This window comes from Physeter macrocephalus, chromosome 20, assembly GCF_002837175.3.
Source record: "Physeter macrocephalus isolate SW-GA chromosome 20, ASM283717v5, whole genome shotgun sequence".
Taxonomy (NCBI): domain Eukaryota; kingdom Metazoa; phylum Chordata; class Mammalia; order Artiodactyla; family Physeteridae; genus Physeter; species Physeter macrocephalus.
This window is the reverse complement of record NC_041233.1, coordinates 2,737,758-2,758,649: the sequence shown is the minus strand read 5'-3', so window position 1 is coordinate 2,758,649 and position 20,892 is coordinate 2,737,758. Positions and strand designations below refer to the sequence as shown.

General features: G+C 39.7%; 1 protein-coding gene and 1 long non-coding RNA gene across 8 annotated transcripts in view; one reads left to right on the top strand and one right to left on the bottom strand.

Moving 5' to 3' along the window:
• EGLN1 (egl-9 family hypoxia inducible factor 1) overlaps nt 1-20,892 on the top strand; it is a 56,845-nt gene that overhangs the window by 13,317 nt on the left and 22,636 nt on the right. The gene's annotated exons all lie outside the window — the stretch shown is intronic.
• LOC114484626 (uncharacterized) overlaps nt 17,421-20,892 on the bottom strand; it is a 6,446-nt gene continuing 2,974 nt past the window's right edge. Inside the window, exon 3 of the long non-coding RNA XR_003677757.2 lies at nt 17,421-19,246. This is a non-coding gene — a long non-coding RNA (uncharacterized lncRNA). The remainder of the gene's footprint in view (nt 19,247-20,892) is intronic.

Below are 20,892 nucleotides of genomic sequence, written 5' to 3'. Positions count from 1 at the left end.
TTTTCAAGAGCAAAATTATCATAATTTTGATTTGGTTTTAGTATTTGGTAATTTATTCAAAATTTTAGATCACATTAAAGGAGTTGTATTTACATTTCCGTTTTTATGCTTAAAAAGAATTTCACTTTCCAACTTTGCTTGATTTTGGTATTTAAAATGTGTTTTCATTCTCTGAGAACAGTTTTTTAGTTGGAGGAAAGTAGCTTGAGATTTAATATTTACCACAGATAATTTATGTGCAAAGAATGGGCGTAGTTTTGGGTGGTTACAGTCCAGAGTATTTGGAATCAAATTTCTTCAATGAAGAAAATTTTGGCTAAAAATCACGTATCATAATAAAATAGCACCCTTCTCCAATAGCTTACACTTTTTGTTTCAAGGTAATTATATACACTTGTGGTTCATAACTTTGTTTTGCATCTGGACCCCTTTAGGAATCTAATTGTAGCCATGCACCTTCTCACCCTAAAAATGAACATACATGCGTGTTTTGCTTATACTAAAGCCCATCCATAGACCGTACAGTAGGAACCCCTGTTATAAGAAGAGTTCTAAAGAACAGAACAAAACAAAAAACATTTTAAGCTTTTCGTGTCTCCCCCTTTCCTTTTCGTGTCTGGTTATGGTTGAGTGATGTTTCTGTATTTATTCAGTTGCTGTTCTTCCCCATGTCCACAGAACTCTGCTTTGAATTTTTTCCCTCCATGATAGTAGTCAATTTAAGTTATGGAGACCCGGATAAAGGATATATATTATAACTTAAATCTAGTGGTATAGATGTGCAGACTTCTGAAAGATGTTTGCCTTGTACAAGCTAGCTATATAACAAAACAAAGTTAACTGTTGTGTACCAGGATGGAAACCATGACCTTAGGGAGAATGCCTTCCCAGAGGGCACACCTCTGCAAGTACGTCTGCTAGGTTATCCTTGCTTTAGAATTCTAGATGTGCAGTTTTGCCATAAAAGGCTGAGATCCTTTATCACTAATAAATAACACTGGATTGTGATTCTTTCTCTTCTCCCTCTTTCCCTTTACACTGTCTTGTTTCCTGCTCCCATTGCACATGTTCATGTGTGCATGTGAATTTTGCTTTTTTTTTGTTTTTAACTTGTAACTGACATTTCAATAAGATTAATCTGAATTTTTAAAAAAATAAAAACCTTGGTAATAATAGAGCATCCGGGCTGGGGGCGTGGGGAGCAGGGGAGGAGGGCCCTTAAAACAAAAATGAAACTAGAACTCATATTGGTTGGTTTTGTTTTTATTAAAAATAATTGCTATAACTGTTAGATATGAAGGATCTCTTGATAGTTTGGGTAGAAAATATTTTTAATACGTGTAAGAATAATTTGTCTATCTTGCTTATCTCAGGATCTGTGCTTTGGTGTTGCTTAATAACTGTAAGGTTTTTCTTTGATGTGAAGATTCTTGCAGGTGTTTCTTTCTCTCAGAAGTGTCTAGAGTCAGGGGTGGTTGTTGACAGAAGCCAGGAGCGGGACTAGGACCTGCTAGCAGCACTTTGGATGCTTGTCGCCGGGCTCTCTTAGCTCTGAGCAAGACACTCAGCACTCCTCCAGTCTCCTCGTCTCTGAAACGGGAATAACGTCGGCCTCATTAGCAGAAGATATGTTGAATAATTGATGATTGTAAGAAGCTTTTTAAAAAGGTGATTCTGGCTCTCTTCAATGCCTTTTCAAATCACTAGGCCTTGGCCTTGGCAGTCCTTAACTCTCCACCTTTGCCCCCGTTTGTTGTGTTGGTTAACCTTGGCATTGCACAGTAAGGTTCAGTTTTAGATGAAGAATTCTTAACTTGCTTTTAATGGAATACCAGAACCTTATTTTTAATTAAGAGGAATCTGTTGTTGCTTAGGCAGTTGGTACATAGCCTTGGCACTATGAAAAAAGAAACTGGTCAGTTGATAAGGGTACCTTGAACTGAATTTCAGAAGTTGTGTTACATCATGGGTAGTGAAATAACTCAGTCTGAGGGATACCTTGATCAAAGGCTCTTTCTCTCTCCATGTTCTCCCCTTTAGCAGAATGAAGTCAAATGGCAATAAATATTTTATTTATAATCATGAATTGAATTATTTAAGGTGCATTTAAAAAATTGAAACCTTTGGTTGTTAGTTACTTTTAAGAGCTAGCTGTGTATACAGATGAGCTAGTACCTATAAAATGGTAGATCAAATCTCACACAAATGAGTTTATACTTATTTTATAGTTTTTATTGGTATAAACATAGATTAGATTGTTTGGTGATTTGTTGATATTAGTATTTACCTTATTTGCCATATAGGCTATAAGTTAATAGGCTTTTAAAACAAAATCTGAGAAGTTAATTCTTCCTTCCCTAAAATAATGGGGGTGGGTGTTTGGGGTTAGCTATTTTTCAGTCATGCTTTATGTCTTTTTTTACTCTTAGTAGTATCATCTTGTGGCTATTACCATTTCATAGCATTACTTTGGTGTCTGCACTGTTGAATTCAATTCATAATAATAATAATTGTGATTCTAGTGAAAAATGCATTTTAAGAAGCTCACGTTGTCCTTGATATAAGAAATTGCTTGTAGCTTCCACATTTTTCCTAAAATTGGTCATTTTTAACAATTGAAACCAGTAAGATGTGAACTAGTCTACTTACATATTATAGGAAGTAGCTTTTTTATGTTGACACTGGACAAAATTATTTTAGTTGTTTACAAAGAAAATAAAGCTTTTTTGAAAATAAAGAATTGAGAGGAAAGCAAAGTTAAACTACATGTATCCATATCTGTATTTTTCTTATAGAAATATATGCTATCGAGATATGGAAGAGTAATTTCTTTGAATTATACAATACTTTTAATAATATAGATTATATACGTGGTAATTTTCGTGCTTGCTCTCTTTTCAGCTTGGGAATTGCATGTATATGTTAACTGTAAAGATCTTACATATGGGAAGAGAGATTGCTCCTTTGTTTGTGACTTTATATGTTTTCTGATAATAAAAATAATCCAATGCTTCAAAATCCATGAAGCCAAAACTGACAGAATAGAAAGGGGCAATAGACAAATTAAAAATTACAGGTAGAGATTTCACTACTTCGTTCCAGTAATTGTTAGAACCAGGCAGGCAGAAAATCAACAAGGGTGTATGAAAGTTTTGAACACTGTCAACCAACTTGACCTAATTGACATCTGTTGAACACTCCTCGAAATAACAGAATAAAATACACTTTTTGCAAGCACACATGGGGAATAGACCCTATGCTGAGCCATAAAACAGGTCTCAATGGACTTGAAAGGACTGAAATTATTTAGAGGCCGTTCTCAGACCACAGTGGAATTAAATTCGAAGTAAATAATAGGAAGAAATCTTGCAAATCCCATATACACAGAAATTGAAAAACACATTCCTAAATAATGTCAAAGAAGTAATAGATATAGACGTAGAGGTCAATGGGCAGGAATAAGAATCCAGAAATAGACCCACGTTCAAAACATCAATTGATTTTGTTTGTTTGTTTACAAAGACACTAAGCTAATTCAATGCAGGATAGTTTTTTATTTTATTTTTAAATAAATGGCTTTGGAATAGGTGGATATCTATATGGAAAAAGTAAACATGACCCTTACCTCACTTCATACAGAAGAAATTAATTCATAGTGGATCACTGACCTAAATGTAAGACCTAAAACCTAAACTTTTTTTTTTTTTTTTTTTGTGGTACGCGGGACTCTCACTGCTGTGGCCTCTCCCGTTGCAGAGCACAGGCTCCGGACGCACAGGCTCAGTGGCCATGGCTCATGGGCCCAACTGCTCCGCAGCATGTGGGATCTTCCTGGACCAGGGCACCAACCCGTGTCCCCTGCATCGGCAGGTGGACTCTCAACCACTCCGCCACCAGGGAAGCCCACCGTAAACATTTTTAAAAGAAAAAATAAGAGAAAACTTTTATGATCTTGAGATAGGCAAAGATTTCTTAGGACCAAAAAAAAAAAGGATGAACGATGAAGGAAAAAAAAAATCGACAAATTGGACTTCAAACATTAAAGCATTTTGCTTATTGAAAAACACCATTTTAAAAAAAGACCCTTTTAGGAGAAAATATTTACAAAACATATCTGACAAAAGACTTTTATCTGGAATATAGAAAGCTTTCTTATAACTCAATAATAAGAAGGGAAACAACCCAAGAGAAAAAAGGGCAAAAGATTTGAACAGATATTTCACAAAAGAAGATATGTGAATGAAATGACCATGTATGTGAAAAGATTCTCAACATCATTGGTTATTAGGGAAATGAAAATTAAAAGCACAATGAAAAAACACCGTATATACACTAAAATGGCTAAAATTTAACCTTTTGGCAAGGATGTGGAACAACTGGAATCCTTACAGACTGATACATTCCTTCATCACTTGTGGGGATGCAGAGTGGTACGGTTACTTTGGGAAACAGGTCAGCCACTGCCCCAAAAGTTAAATACATATAGACTCATCATATGACCCTAAGTATCTAAGTATTCTACTCCTAAGTATCTACTAAGAGAAATAAAAACATGTCCAGATAAAGACTTGAGTATTACTCATTATCCTCAAAAATAGGAAACAACCCAAATGTCCATCATCTGGTGACTAGATAAATAAAAATATGGTACATCATGCAGTGGGATACTCTTCAGCAATAAAATGAACTACTCTTTTATTCAGCAATGTGAGTGAATCTCAGAAGCATAGTGTTCAGTGAAAGAGTGTACCATAAATTATTCAGCTCCTTGTGTTGGAAGTTTGGGTTATTTCTAATTTTTTGCTCTGACAAATAATTCTGCATCAGATAATCTTGAAGGTGAATCTTGTGCATTTTAGTAAGGTTTTTATAAGAAAAATTTCTTGAAGTAGAATTGGCTGGGTTGAAGAATTTTATATACTTATATTGCTAACATTTACTCAATGCTTATTATCTACCAACCACTATTATAAGTACTCCTTCTACCCAGATTATCCTGTTTAATTCTCACAACAACCGTATGAGGTGTAGATACTATTATCTTCCTCATTTTACAGTTGAGAAAACTGAGGCACAGAGATTTTTTTTTTTTAAAAACTTGTTCCAAATCACACGACTAGGGACTTACCGAGCCAGGGCACAAACCAGGATAGTCTGACTCCAGAGCTTGACCTCCTAGGTAAGACATGTGAAGTATGTTTCTATTTATGCATGTTTTAGGGGAATTGTATTTACTTTTATGTTTCCTACTTGATCTTGCTCAATGCATTATAGAAATTTCTTAATTTTAAAACGTTGGGGATAAGCCAAATATTTATCAAGCAAGTCTTTCTCTTTCCTTACTGAAATAATTTCAGAAATGCACTATTGGAATGTTTAATTTCAACATGGACAAAGTCATATTCAAGAAAAATACAAACTGTTCACTTAAAGGAACAGTCTTTTGATAGTATACAAATATAGTATACAATTCTTTGAACAGGTTAGTTTTTTCACATAGATCATAAAAGGTATTGGTCAAGTAGTAAAGTTCATATTAACCTGTAACGATTTTCAAATAGGCTGTATATGCAGAGGGTGTTGTAGTTCCTTTAAGTGTGTAAGCTTTGCATTAGAATCATGTTAATGTCAGGGGCCCACTGTAGATCTTCTGAATCAGATTTTGAATACCAGGAGAAGGCCAGACAACTTCTTAAAACTTAATAGAGATCCTAGTTCATATTTGGGTCTGAGAAAACTGGTATAAGGTGTATTCTTAATCGATAGGGATATAAAAAATGTGACATCTGATATCTCAGATACCCAAAGGACATTTATTAACTATTCTAAATACCTCCTAACAACAAATAAGTTGGCAAAGAAGAAATCTTTTATTAATGAAAACAGCTGGTTACATTTTCTTGATTATATTAATCCCATAAATTAATGCTCTCTCATCTTTCTTCCCCAAGGCTTCTATACAAGTAGGCGATACCATCTGCCTTCACTTGGTCATCACTTATTTATTCCTTAACCTACTTATAACATGACCTTTGTGTTCAAGTGCTGTTTTGAAGCTAATCTTTTGAAAGGTATTATTCCCCTGTTATAAGAGGACCTGTCCTTTTCTTTCTGCTGCCTTTTTTCTCCTGTTACTCTGTAGCACTTGATTGGAGGTGGTGTGTTGTATTGGTGAAGAGTGTAGGATTCAGAGTCAGAATGCCTGGATCCAAAGCCTAGCTCTGCCATTGGCTAGTTGTGTGATGCTAGCAAGTTACCTGCCTTGTGTTCACATCTGTTTCACAGGATAAAAAGAGTACTTATGTCATGATTGTGGAGAGGACTAAATTAGCTAATGTATGACAAGCATTGTAGCTGGCATGTAGTAAGCTAGCAGAATTCCCACTTGTTATTCACCCCTCCCTTTTCCTTTCTCCTTCCTCAGCTAACGTGATACTGCCCTGGCTTTCTGTAATCTCTCAAACCATTCCTTCTCTGTTGGCTTCCTTTCTTCTAAGTGTAGGTATTTCCCTCCCTTTGGCATCAGCATTCTTCTCTTTACCCATAATACGGAGATCAGCCACTGGCTTTGAGATCAAGCAGACCTGGTTTCAGTTCTAGCCCTGCTGCATGTTAGCTGAATGACCTCAGATTTTAACCTGAATTCTTTCCAAGCTCAGGTTTCTGATCTGTAAAATAGAGGCAGTTCCTTTTTCCGGATTACTGGGAGGATTAGAGATAACAGAATGCCCAGTATAGGGTCTGGCACACTAGTCGCTGAGTGAATGGGATGGATCCGCTGCTCCTGCTGTCATTTCTAGCTTGTGTCATCCACTTGATCTCATCCAGTGCTGTATCTTCAGATACCATCACTGAACTGTTGATTCTTTTTTTTTTAATGTTGTGTATTTTATTCATGTATTTATTTTAGGCTGCGTTGGGTCTTTGTTGCCGCGCGGGCTTTCTTTAGTTGCGGTGAGCAAGGGCTACTCTTCGTTGCGGTGCGTGGGCTTCTCATTGCAGTGGCTTCTCTTGTTGTGGAGCACGGGCTCTAGGTGCGCGGGCTTCAGTAATTGTGGCACGCGAGCTCAGTAGTTGTGGCTTGCGGGCTCTAGCGGGACCAGGGATTGAACCCATGTCCTCTGCATTGGCAGGTGGCTTCTTATCCACTGGGTCACCGGGGAAGTCCCGAACTGTTGATTCTTAGTTCTGTTTCCCAAGTTGCATTTTCTTCTCTCCCTGTTAAGGTGCGCTTTCTCTATTTCTTACTGATATTTTAGAGTTTTCATATCTGATATCAAATTAATCCTCTATCATCTTCCCTCTGAAACTTGCTCTTTATTGTGTGTTCCATTTTTTAATCCTTGTTCTTGACATCCTCCCAGCCATGGTACCTTAGCATTGGGTTGATTCATGCTGTCTTTCAGTCCGTCTCTGCTTCCTCTCTCAGCATGGGTTCCATTCTCACCAACATTGAGGCTCAAAGACCCATCTTTGGCTTTCAGTTCCCACTGTCTTTTTTTGTGTGTTTTTTCCTTAAGCCATGAATGTCATCTCCCTGCTTCCAGTATTCCTTGTTCTCCCTAGTCTGTCCTTTACATTCAACTTTATATTCATCTTCCTAAAGTGGGGGGGGGGCGGTTAGTAGATTTTTCCCAAAGGGCTAAATGTTTTAGGCTTTGGAGATCCAACATTCTTTGTTGTCGTTACTGAACTCTGCTGTTGTAACGGGAAGGCAGCCATAGCAATGTGTAAATGAATGAGCATGGCTGTGTTCCAATAAAACTTTACAAAAACAGGAGGTGAGCTAGCTTTGGCCCACAGGTCAGGGTTTGCTGACTGCTGTCCTAAATGGCAGCTCAGATTATTGTCAATGCTTGCTTATATGACTTCAGGCATTCTGTAGCTTGAAAAATGAGTCTGAATTCCTTAGCATAGTATTTGAGATCTGCCTCGAGTTAGCTTTATTTCCCTTATCATACGTTGTTTATTCTAGCAAATGAAACTACCTCCTGTTCTTCGGACATGCCATGCTTTATTAGGGCATCTCATGGTTCTTTTGTTGGATAAGGTTTTAGAGTAAGCACTCTGTGTATTGTTTTTAATTTTCCTCCCTCTCTTTCTTCCTTCTAAATTACCGCTTCACATAGTATTTCTTGAAATAATTCCCTTTTTAAAATACTGACTGCCAGGTGGAACAGTTTTCCTAGCACCCCGCTTTCCTCTTCTTATCTAAAGTATTTTGGTTTTAAGTATTTGGTTTTCTTCTCACCATTTGGAGAAGAAAAATATGATGCAATTACAAGGTTCCAGAAATATTAATTCTCATACCAGTTGCTCTGAATGGTAGTTCCTGACACTTTCTTAGCCATTCTAGATGCATGTGTGAGTGATGCAGTGGTACATGGAAGTTCTTTGGGAAAATAGCTTTAGGTCTGATGGGCTTAGTGGCAGTTTCTTCAGAACCTGTTTTGACCTCTGTATAGTAGTATTCTATTTCTCCTATCTCATCTCAGCCTTTCTGATCTCACTGAGTGATGAAGGAACATCTCTATTTTATTTTTTTCTTAAAAAAATTTTTTTAAATTTACAACTTCTAGAGAAGTTGCAATATTATTACAAAGAATTCCTGAATGCTCTGCATCCAGATTTCCCAAATGTTAACATTTTAGTGCATTTGCTTCATTTTTTTCCTGTCTCTCAATATGTATTCTGAAATATTTGAAAATAAATTACAAGCATGACACCCGTTACCACTAGCTACCTTAGTACATTGTTTTATATAATCACACAATAATCAAAATCAGAAAATTAACACTGATAATTCTGTTATCTAGTATATAGATCTTATCCTGATACGGCAAGTTATTCCAATAATGTCTTTTATAACAAATGAAAATCTTGGATCATACGTTGCATTCAGTTATCATATCTTCTAAGTTTCCATTAATCTGAACCAGTTCCTCAGATCTCCTGTGTTTTATGACACCTACATTTTTGAAGCGTACAGGCCAGTTATTTTGTAGAATGTCCTTCAGTTTGGGTTTGTCTGACATTGTTTAACCATTAGATGAGGGTTATTTGACTTTGTCAGGAATATCGCTCAGGTGTTGCTGTGTTCTTCTCAGTGCCTCTTACCAGGAAGCACATGATGTTGATTTGTTCCTTTACTGAAGAAAATCTCTGTTGGATGCTGTATATCTTCCTTAGGGCTTGGGGGCATTCTGTACCAACCTGGTGGACATGTGAGCCCCTTGGAGCTCCCTTATGAGCCCTTGGAGCTCTTCCTAGCAGCATTCTAATTCCTTAAGTTAATATTTTTTAGTACTTTCTCTAGGCATGTGCTGGGGACGTAAAGACAAGTAGAAAAACACAATCCTAGCCTTAACAGTACTCATGGTGTAATGCAGGGGTCAGCAGACTTTTTCCCAAAGGGCCAGATAGTAGTTGTTTGAGGCTTTGTGGGCTACGTGGCCTCTGTTACAACTGCTCGAATCTGCCATAACATAAGTGGCTAACCATGGAATAGAATGTAAAATTGAAATGACTATTTAAGATAAAACTGAGTCTTGCAAGAAATGTCTTGTTTATAGTGAGGTTCTTAGATCTGTATCTGCAGACCCTTCTGCTATTTGCTGGAAAACTTTGAAAAGCACTGCTAGGCGTTTGGAGCCATTGAAGGATTAGAGGAAGGCAGGGACATCAGATTTTGATTTTAGAAAGTTAACTTGGATGGAGTACAGAGAATGGTTTAGAGCAGGGCATGGCCGTCCTGGAGGCAGGGAGAGGGGTCAGGAGGCTGTTGCTAGGAATCCAAGGAAAAGATAAGGACCTCTTTTAAGATAGAAGTACTAGCGGTGTAGAGATCCAGGCATACATAGCAAGGGATATTTGATCTGATTGATTGTATAGGGCAAGGGAAGTGGAGAAGGGTAAGTCAAGGATGATTTCTAAGCTTCTCTAGGGAAATTGACCAAGGTTGCCACTTGGTAAAGGAAAGAATATATGAAGAACAGCAACTTGAAGACCAGGGATGACAGGCAAATAAGTTGTTTTGGAATTGTTGAGTTTAATATGCCTGTGTATGTACAAGTGGAAATTGGTTTTATAGGTCTAAGGCTGCAGAGAGCCATCTGGACTATGGTTGTCAGCATATAGGTCATAGCTGAAGCCACAGGATTGAGTGCCGTCCCCTGGAGAAAGAATTTTGCATAGCATCAGTAGTGCTAATTACAGAAGCCTTGTGGGAAGGAAAACTCTTCATTGGTGGAGAAAGGGCATGGGAGGAAAGCATATTGAAAGAAAAAGAAGGAAACCAAAAGACAGTGGTGTTTTAACCAAGGAAGAATAGAGGTGCAAGAAGATCAATAGTATTAAACACAGCAGAGAGGGTTAATTAGGATTAGAACTTGAGACATATATTGCTTTTATTTAAAAGGTGGGGCAGGCATAGTTTGGGACTTTGCCCAAACTTTAATGGTATCTAGGAGTCATTTGAAGATCTTGTTAAAGTAGAGATTCTGAATCAGTAAGCCTGGGGTGAATTCCAAGGTTCTGCATTTCCAACAGCCTTCCGAGCAGTGTGAACGCTGCTATTCTGAGAACTACGTAGACCACCCACAGTTATCAAATTGTGCATTAAGGCAGCCCAGGGCACTGTAGCAAACTCACAGGGGTGCCATGAATATTTTTTAAATTTCAAGGGAAATACAGCAACATCTCTGGACACCACACCATTAGGTCACTATATTCCTTCTGGTGATGTCATACCTTTGTGAAGCTGGGTTTTCAGTGCTTACTCTGATTTTTTTTAAAAAGTAAGTACTGCAAAAAATCAGTGTGAAACAGGAAATGAGGCTGATTCCAAGGTTTGAAAAGTTATGCAGTGCCCAACAGACGCTAAATTATTAGGATTTAAATACTTGCTAAGCGGTTTGGCCCATACGACTTAATGAAGTGAACAATCAGATATTTCTTTTGGCCTAGGAGTGCCATGAAAAAATTACTGACACTAATTACTATGTGAACCAAGAAAGTCTGGGAACCATTGGCATAACCGTTCTTCATAGAAACTTACCTGTGGAGCAAAGTGGCCGAGAAGATTGGATGGTAGCTGAGAAAGGGCTTATTTTAAAGTAGAAAAGACAGGTATGTTACATGCTGGGGGAGGGAACAGCTGAGAGAGAAACAGATGTGAAGATATGGCAGATAAAGATGTTGACTTAGAGTGAAAGGTCTCTGAGGAGATGAGACAGGATGGAATCTAGATCCTGCTTTTCCAAACCTTGCTGCAAACCCGCAGCATTGGTTTGCTGGAAGAAGCGCAGAATTTCACGTCCCACTGCAGACCTCCTGAATCAGAATATGGATTTTCAGTAAGATTCCCAGGTGATTAAATGTGTGTTAAAATTTCAGAAGCACTGTATAGGCAGGATTATCCCTCCATAGGAGAAAGAATGCCCCTTTTGTTTATTCCATCACTGTGTTGTATAATCTTGTACACGCCAGCCGTTCTGATTGGGGGAAGTGAGGTGATGAGGCCTATAGATTAGATACATTAAGAATTCTGAGAATAAGAAGTTGAAGAAGTTTCTACCTGATTGCCTTAATTACCTCAGAGAAGTAGGAAACATCTCCATCTATTGAATTAAAGAGTTGGAGCTGAAATAATGGCTGGAAGAGGTGAGTGATGGAGGTTTGGAATAATCATTTTGAGGAGTACAGATAAATTGACTAGGATGAAATTGCCAAGCAATTCTGAAGGTCCGGCTGAGGTCAGAGACCACTTTCAGTTGTTTAGGTGTTAGTCTGCATGATAATAACTTTTTCCAGCAGTGCTGAGTAGCTTGGGTGTAAATTTGTTAGTTTGCAGGGTGAGGTTAAGGAGAAAATAAAAGGGCTAACAAAAACTCTATCCTGGATAAAGAAAGAAATGAAGCCACAAGGAGAAATATGAGAAGGAGGGGTAGAAGGCTTGGAGGCCTTCTTGAAAGCCTATGAGGTCCACATCCTGGATTTGGAGGAGTTCTGCCCTTGTTCTTATCTACCAGGAAGAGGAAAATTCGTTTTTGTCAGACTGTAGAGATTTATCAGGACTTAGTGACTGATTGGCTAACAGGGAAGAAGGCTCAGTCTAGAATGACTCCTAGAATTCTGGTTTTAGAGACTGCTTAGAGTACATTATTAATCAGTGAGGAATTGATCTCCAGTGAGGGTTTTGTTTTGTCTTAGATGGGAAGTGTGGAGGCAGGATAAGATCAGATTTGGAAATGTCAAATTTGAGGCTGGATAGGGGACTATCTAGGTGGAGATGGTTAGTCCACTGGTAATATAGACATGCTACTCAAGAGAGGTCAAGTGTGAAGATCAATTTGGGAGTCAATGGTATAATAATAGCTTCTACTTATCGAGTGTTTACTCACTGTGAGGCAGAAGACTGAGCAGTTTATATGCATTATCACATTTATCCTCTCATCAGGTAGGCTTACACAGATTGTCCATGATCACACAGCTAGTGAGTGGTAGAGCCAAATCCACGCCCTTCTACTACATTCTGGGAGGTGATTGATACCAGGTGTGTTAGATCTTCTCAGGTGTAAATGACAAAAGAAAATGAAAATTTCCTCAAATGGGCTTAAGCAAGCCAAAAAAGAAATTAATTGCTTCCCATAACTATAGCTCTAGTAATTGACCTTCTGGCACGTAGTTGGAACCAAGGGCTCAGGCAGTATCATCAAAACTTGATCTCTCAGCCCTTGTTTTCTATATTAGTTATTCTCTTGTAAGCTCTCTTCATCCTCTCCTCTCGCCAGTAGTTTCAGCCTTACATCCTGGAGATAAACAGTTGACCCTTGAACAGCAGGGGTTTGAACTGCAGGGGGTCCGCTTATAGGATTTTTTTCGAAGTAAATACAGCATGATCTGCTGTTGGGGGAATCCCCAGATGCTGACCCACAGATACGAAGGAACTATGTATACAAAGGACAGACTATAATTCATACTTGGATTTTTGATTGCTCGGGGGGTTGTTGTCCCTAACGCCGGCATTGTTCAAGGGTCAGCTATACGTAGAAAGAGAGCTTCTGTTTACCAGGGGCTCTGACAAAAATCCTGAGTCGAGTCCCGTTGGCTCTGATTGGCTTGGGCTGTGTGCTTATTTGTGAACCAATCTCCTGCCAGGCTTGAACCATGTGCTGAACCTGGAGGGTAAAGAGTGAGCCTTACCCAGACATAGGCACTGAGGATGACAGATCAGCATTGCCCTCGGAAATGAGGCTGCTGGAATGAGAATAGGGGGAATGGATGCTGCGCAAACCAAAGCAGATGTCCACACATGGGCAGGGATGAAGTCCCCCCGGGACTGTGTGAGGAGTGTACCAAGAATGATGATAATAGCCAACATTAATTGGATGCTTACTGGGTACCACGTGCAATGCTAGCCCTTTATATGCTTCTCTTTTTAATCCTCACAGTAGTCCTTTGAGATACATGCAGTCCACCCTCCTTATCCGTGGATTCCGCATGCATGGATTCAACCAACTGTGGATCAGAAATATTGGAAAAAAATATTCAGAAAGTTCCAAAAAGCAAAACTTGAATTTGCTGCAATGCTGACAACTACAGTTGACCCTCAAACAACACAAGTTGAACAACACAGGTCCACTTATATGCACATTTTTTTCATTAGCAAATACTGCAGTACTATACTATCGGCAGTTGGTTGAATCTGTGGATGTGGAACTACAGATCCGAAGGAACCTCAGATACAGAGGGCCAACTGTAAGTTATACTCAGGTGTTTGGCTGCGTGGCAGGTCAGTACGCCTAAGCCCTGTTCAAGGGTCAGCTATATTCACATAGCATTTACATTGTATTAGGTATTATAAGTAATCTAGAGATGATTTTAAATATATGGAGAATGTGTGTAGGTTATTTGCAAATACTGTGCTATTTTATATAAGGAACTTGAGCATCCATGGATTTTGGTATCCAAGGAACAAATCCCCATGGATACTGAGGGACAGCTGTACTGTTGGTATCCCCACATGTAGCTAGTAAGTAGCAGAGCTGAAATTGTAATCCAGGCTGGCCAGCTGCAAATCTTAATATACTTACTTAACCATTATACTGTAAGTTGCTTTATCTCCTCTATACCACCATAACATTTCTATACCACCATAACTTTTTTTTTAAGGGCCTTTTATTTATTTATTTTTATTTTATTTATTTTATCTTTGGCTGCTTTGGGTCTTTGTTGCTGTGCACAGGCTTTCTCTAGTTGTGGCAAGCAGGGGCTACTCTTTGCTGCGGTGCACGGGCTTCTCATTGCGGCAGCCTCTCCCATTGCGGAGCACGGGCTCCAGGCGCGCGGGCTCAGCAGTTGTGGCTTGCAGGTTCCAGAGCGCAGGCTCAGCAGCTGTGGTGCATGGGCCCAGCTGCTCTGCGGCATGTGGGATCTTCCCGGACCAGGGACCAAACCTGTGTCCCCTGCATTGGCAGGCTGATTCTTTTTTTTTTTTTTTGCAGTGCGGCCACTGTTGTGGCCTCTCCTGTTGCGGAGCCTGTGCTCCAGACGCACAGGCTCAGCGGCCATGGCTCACGGGCCCAGCCGCTCCGCGGCATGTGGGATCTTCCCAGACTGAGGCACGAACCCGTGTCCCCTGCATCGGCAGGTGCACTCTCAACCACTGGCGCCACCAGGGAAGCCTGGCAGGCGGATTCTTAACCACTGCACCAGCAGGGAAGTACCCGCCGTAACATTTTATTTGTGTTTTTTTCATTGTATTTTTCACAGTTTGTCTATTATAGTTGGGGAGTTACAGCGGTTTAGAGCATAGTGAATCAGACGTAGGTTACCATTTGTTCTATATAATATGCTTTTAATAAACATTTCTTAATGTGACTTAACATTTACCTTAAATGTTATAGTGGAAATTCCTTGTTATTTTAAAAATTAAATTCTCATTTTTCCCCTTTTAAAATGTTTTGTGCCATTTATTTATTTATTTATTTGGGCTATGCCGCGCGCCTTGTGGCATCTTAGTTCCCCAACCTGGGATTGAACCCAGGCCCTTGGCATTGAAAGCATGGAGTCCTAACCACTGGACTGCCAGGGAATTCCCTGTGCTTTATATTTTAATCTCACAAGTGGCTTTTTATATTTAGCCACAGAACACTTTCTTTTTTTCTAAGACTTTTTATACCATCCTTGAATATGTAAAATTCTAGTTGAATTGTTGCATTTTAGTGTGTCTCTAGAGATTATGAAAATTTTGTTAATCTTGGTTGAGCCTTTATAACAGTAGTTTCAAAATCTTACCCAGTATTTCTGTAAACGTTTTTTTTTCAAAAAAACAAAACAAAGCTAATAGTGCTTCTGCAAGGCTTTTGTCATCAGAGTAATTTATTGAGGTCACCCCGTTTATTTATTAGAATTGGATATTCGCAAAACTGAGCCGATATCCTAATGTGTCCTCGTTTGAGATGTTTATTTTAAGCAGTGAGTTTTCTGTGCTAACTAATAAAGTTTGAGTTTTTAGACCAATAAAAGTTACCAAGTACTGTTTAATTTTGGCATCCGTTATTACGTGCGTTGTAATGCCAGTTATATTTCTTCTAATCCTGTCAGTTTGAAATGTCTACTCTATGTCATTATAAAGGAAGCAGTGTAGGATTGGAAATTGGGAGACCCAGATTTTTGTCCTTTGGATCTCAAGTTAGAGCATCTCTTAACTGAAGAGTTTGGGCCAGACCTTTATGGTCTCTTCCAGTTTTAAAATTCTAGAGTTTCTGTTTTCAATTTCTGCTCTATCAGAAGTACTGCCAGATGGAAAGTATAGTCTTGGAGCTAGATTGGAAGGTTATGTAGTCCAGGTTCCTCGTTTCAGAGCCAGAGAAAGCTGGCTAGACAACGTGGTCCCCGAGCTCCGCCACTCAGCGGCAGATGCAGCAGGGATGGGGGGTTTCTGCCTCTGCTGCTCTGCACTCCTCTTTCCTCAGAACAATTCTGCCAAGGGGAGCACAGCTAGCATGCATTTATTTGATTAAAGAAACATTTCATCAGGCATGTTGCTAGCTGCCAAGATGGATAAACGAGGGAATGTGCATGAAAAGCCACATAGTGTGGAGCCTCAGAACTGGGCTGTGGAGTCCAGCAAACCTGGGTTCACAGTCTAGCTGGCAGCTTAGCTCCGCGGCCTCAGGTAAGTTAGCCATTCCAGATCTCAGTGGCCTTGTCCGTAAAATGAGGACATAAGCATTCTATACAACTGTTGTAAGGGTTAAATGAGATAATAAAGATTATATCAATACTTCGCAAGGTGCCTGGTGCATAGTAGGCTTTTGTAGAGATTATAATGAAGGTGTTCATGAAGGAAGAAAGGAATTAAGATGTACAGAACTCTTTCCTTTGTTGTCTTGTTTAGCTCACATCCTCGTGTGAGATAGTGCTAATTCTAATTTCTCAAATGAGGAGACAGCTCTGAAGGTTTGGGACTTCTCCCACGCCCCATAACTGTCGGTGTAGCTAACACGGCTAACACTCCGTTTCCCAGGCTGTGTTTTAAGCACTTTTTGTGTCCTAGCTTATTAGCCATGCAGGTCAGGTATACCGTTGTTATTTTCACTTTACAGACAAGAGAAATCAGGCACAGCAAAGGTAAATAACCTCCCCAGTGACCCAGCACATACAGTGTGGGCAGTCCCTGTGTCCTTCCTTTATTTCATGTGGCCTTTTGGGGATGGAGAAGCCGTTCTGCAAACTGGAAAGCACTACGTGAGATGGGGTGCTGTTTTATCTGACTTGGTCCCTGCACTCTGGAGATGACAGTCCACTGGGGATGTGTCTTCTCCATGCTAAACCTACTCACGTCTACCACTGTTACTTACTGGACGTTGTTTGGCCATTTTTTTTTCTTAATAATACTCCAGCTTGTCAGTATGCTTCCTGTAACGTGTCCCCAGAAATGGATACAGGCTTCAGATATGGCCTGAGTAGTGCAGAATCTAGGAACTGTTTAATGTTGCTTAAGGTCACAGTAGCTTTTTAGTAACACAGTGGCTGGTTTAAGTTTATGGTCAACCCAAACTCCTAGACTTGGGGAGTTTTTTGTTTTTTAAGATATCTGTTCTCTAAACTGTCTTACCCCCATTTTATAGTTTACTCTTCCCCCCGAGGAGTTGTGAGAATTAAATGAAAGAATGAGTATAAAGTTTTTGGCACAGTGACTGGCACGTAGTAATACCTCAATAAATGGTGGTTGTTTTCCTGTTATATACATTTATCTAAACTCTTCCCCTTCAGAAAAGTTACACTGATAGATTCTTCTATTTTTGTGATTCAAGATCATTGATAATGATCAAAATTTGTGGTCAGGTTGCTGAGTGGCTACATTTGGGTAGAAATAAATGTAATTGAAGTTAAGTTTAGGGAAGGGTTGTAGAGAAATGGGAAGTAACATTTGAGAATCATATAAACTATTCTCACACTTCTGCTGTTTGTTTTAAATTCTGTTAGGTAATTTTAACCATTGTGGTTTGGTTTGTATGTTAAGTGTTTGGGAGAAGAAAAGTTTGTATTGTTGCAGTACTGTCCTCTGCAAAGCCTTTTAAGATATGAGATGTTTACACCAAAAAAAAAAAAAATTGATGAAAAGGTAGATTAGGTAGAGGCTAAACACAGAATAGAATCTCTAGGCAGACAGGGGCCAGATGTGGGATTTATAGAGAAGCAGCCTGTTAGTTTGTCCAGCTCATGTTTCACCATCTTATCAATCAAATATATATGAGAATTTTTTCAAGGTGTATCTGGTTGGTTCTTCATAATTAATTTACTTAAAATTCTCTCAAATTGTATACAAAAGTGGAGCCTCATCTTAAGACTTCTTGCAACATTCTCTGCAAATTAATCACATCCTTATAGCAGTGGCCCATCTCATAGCCCATCAGTCACTTTGGTTGGAGTCACTGGGCCCCATCACCCTCCAGAACCAAACCAAAACTTCCTCTTTCGTCAGCAGCGTATGTAGAGATAATATTGAATAACAGTTGGTAAAATTCTGCCTACAGTAGATTTACACATAATGATGTTGATCAGATGAGCTGGATAGATCTGTTATTAACAGGATTCAGTCAACATTGTGACATAAAGATTAACCTGGGCCAGCAGAAAACTGGAGCTCAAAGAAATAGGTGGCTCTGAAGAATAGGGGAGAAGCAGCAGAGTGGCACAGATGCCTGTTCTGGAGGCCAGTGGGAACAAGGGTTGGAAACCCTGGATGTCAGTACTTGGTTACTGGCAATATGCCTGGAAGCACTAGGCGTAAGGGTTTAGAGAACTTGAGTTCTTAATAGTTGTTATGGAAATCTTGTATTCCTTTTAGACTGTTTTTCTAAAACACTCACTAGGTACACTTGAACATTCTTAAAAATAAGTGACGCCTAGGGCCAAAATAAAGTCACATGGTACTGAATGAAAACCAGTCTGTAGGCTTAATTTAGTAACCCTGCGTGTGTGTGTGTGTGTGTGTGTGTGTGGTGTGTATGTTATTTTTGTCATCCCTTGCAAGTAGAAAGCCGTTGAACTTCAAATTTATTTCTTATGACCTAATAATACTCTGTCAACCTTTAGCATAGATGGTAAAACTCAACTTCTATTTTAAATGTATTAAAGTTGTTTACATTATTCCCAACCTCCCACCTTAGTCATTAATTGATTTACTCAGCACATAGTTGAGCACTTGTGTTTGGCACAGATTAGTAAAGCCTGGTTCATGCCCTGTAGGAGTCCAAAATCTGATCGGAAAACCCATAAAATAAGTATTATAAAGGTGTCTAGATATGGCAATTTATAAATAGTTAAGCAGGTATCTTAAGGGTGATGTGAAAAGCAAAGAACGTTAAAAGAGCATTAAACTCACTCCAAGTGATAAAAGTAGAATAGAGGTTAACTTTATTTGAACCGGGCCATAATTATGTTCTAAGACCAGATCTGGCTCTTACATTGATTACATTCCCGTGCAGTGGTACGGAGAGGCATATTAAACCCTTCAGCACTTAAAACAAGGCCCAGATAGGTTTATTTGTAAAATGTAGATAGTCGCTTTCCTGCATGACTCATGGAGCCGTTGCAGGACTGAAATGAGATGCACTGTATGCAAGTCCTGTAAACTGGAGTTCTCTCCCAGTAAACTTGTCCTCTCACAAATGCTGCAACTTGAATCTCTGTCAGTCACGCCACAAAAGCTTTTCAGAAGTGCTTGGTTCTCTGCCTACAAAGAGAGTTGTGCTATTATTATTGGAAAAAAAAAGAATCAGCTCGTTATTAGAATTATTGATTTCTTAAGAGTCTTGAGTTATATGTTTTTATGACCATGAGTTATATGTTCTTATGAACTCAGAAAGAGTGCTGACTTTGTCTGTTAAATCTTAAAATGAAAAAAGCATTTTAGTGACTACTGAATCTCTCCAAGCATTGAGGCTAGGACTGAGTTTAAACTTTTAAGTACTGCATTTGAGCCCATTCATTTTGGGAATATTTTTAAAAATCTGACTTTTGTTGTTACTGTTGCATTGATTCTACATCAAGAAAATTAAAAATAAAAAACAAGCATTTTGATAAACCATTATGGAAAAGAATATAAAAAAAGAATGTCTATACGTGTATAACTGAGTCACTTTGCAGTACAGCAGAGAGTGGCACAACATTGTAAATCAACTACAATTAAAAAAAAAAACCCACAGGATTTGGAATCGCAAAACAAAATAAAACAGAAAAAATAACCCAGGGACTCCCCTGGTGGCGCGGTGGTTAAGAATCCGCCTGCCAATGCAGGGGACACGGGTTCGAGCCCTGGTCCAGGAAGATCCCACATGCCGCGGAGCAACTAAGCCCACGCACCACAACTACTGAGCCTGCGCTCTAGAGCAGCCCGCGAGCCACAACTACGGAGCCCACATGCCACAGCTACTGAAGCCCGTGCGCCTAGAGCCCGTGCTCCACAACAAGAAAAGCCACCGCAATGAGAAGCCTGCGCACCACAACGAAGAGTAGCCCCCTCTCGCCGCAACTAGAGAAAGCCTGTGCGCAGCAACGAAGACCCAGCACAGCCAAAGGAAAAAAAAACCAAAACCCAACATTTTTTCCTCTATAGAGTGACCCAAAAGAGGAAACAGCTAGCTGTTTGCCAGCTCCAGTAAGAAAAGCAGACTCATTACTTTGCAGCTATACTTTGGTGCTACTCTGTCACCTACTCAAGTGAATGAAAACTCAGAGCTGATTGTATCACTTCCTAGCTCAGAACTCTTCGGTGGCTCCCTATTACCCACCAGATAAAATCAAGTTAATTATCAAAGAGCACTCACCTTCCAGGAAGGGGCTTTGCATGTGTCCAGCCTCGTGCTCACACTTTGGGCTCCCCCTGCTTGCAGTTTACACACAGCACATGCCTGAGCTCCTAACACCGTGCTGTTCCTTGTCTTCATTTGTGACTTTTTCTTTTCCTGGAATGTTCTCCCTCTCCTCTTTGCCTAGCTAATTTGTATTCTTCTTTCAAGACCCATTTATCAAGAAGCTTTCCCTGATCCCAACTTCCCCCAGTGGAATAATGCTCAGTGCCTAGTCTGGTCATTTTAATTGTTTGGTTGTGTTGAAATGATTAGTTTTCCTTTCCATTCCTCTGGACTGTAAGTTCTTCAGGAGCAGGGACTGTCTTCCTACCAGCATGCTCGTGAACCCTAAGTCTCAGCGCGTTCAAAACTGGACTCCTGGGGCTTCCCTGGTGGCGCGGTGGTTGCGCGTCCGCCTGCCGATGCAGGGGAACCGGGTTCGCGCCCCTGTCTGGGAGGATCCCACGTGCCGCGGAGCGGCTGGGCCCATGAGCCATGGCCGCTGGGCCTGCGCGTCCGGAGCCTGTGC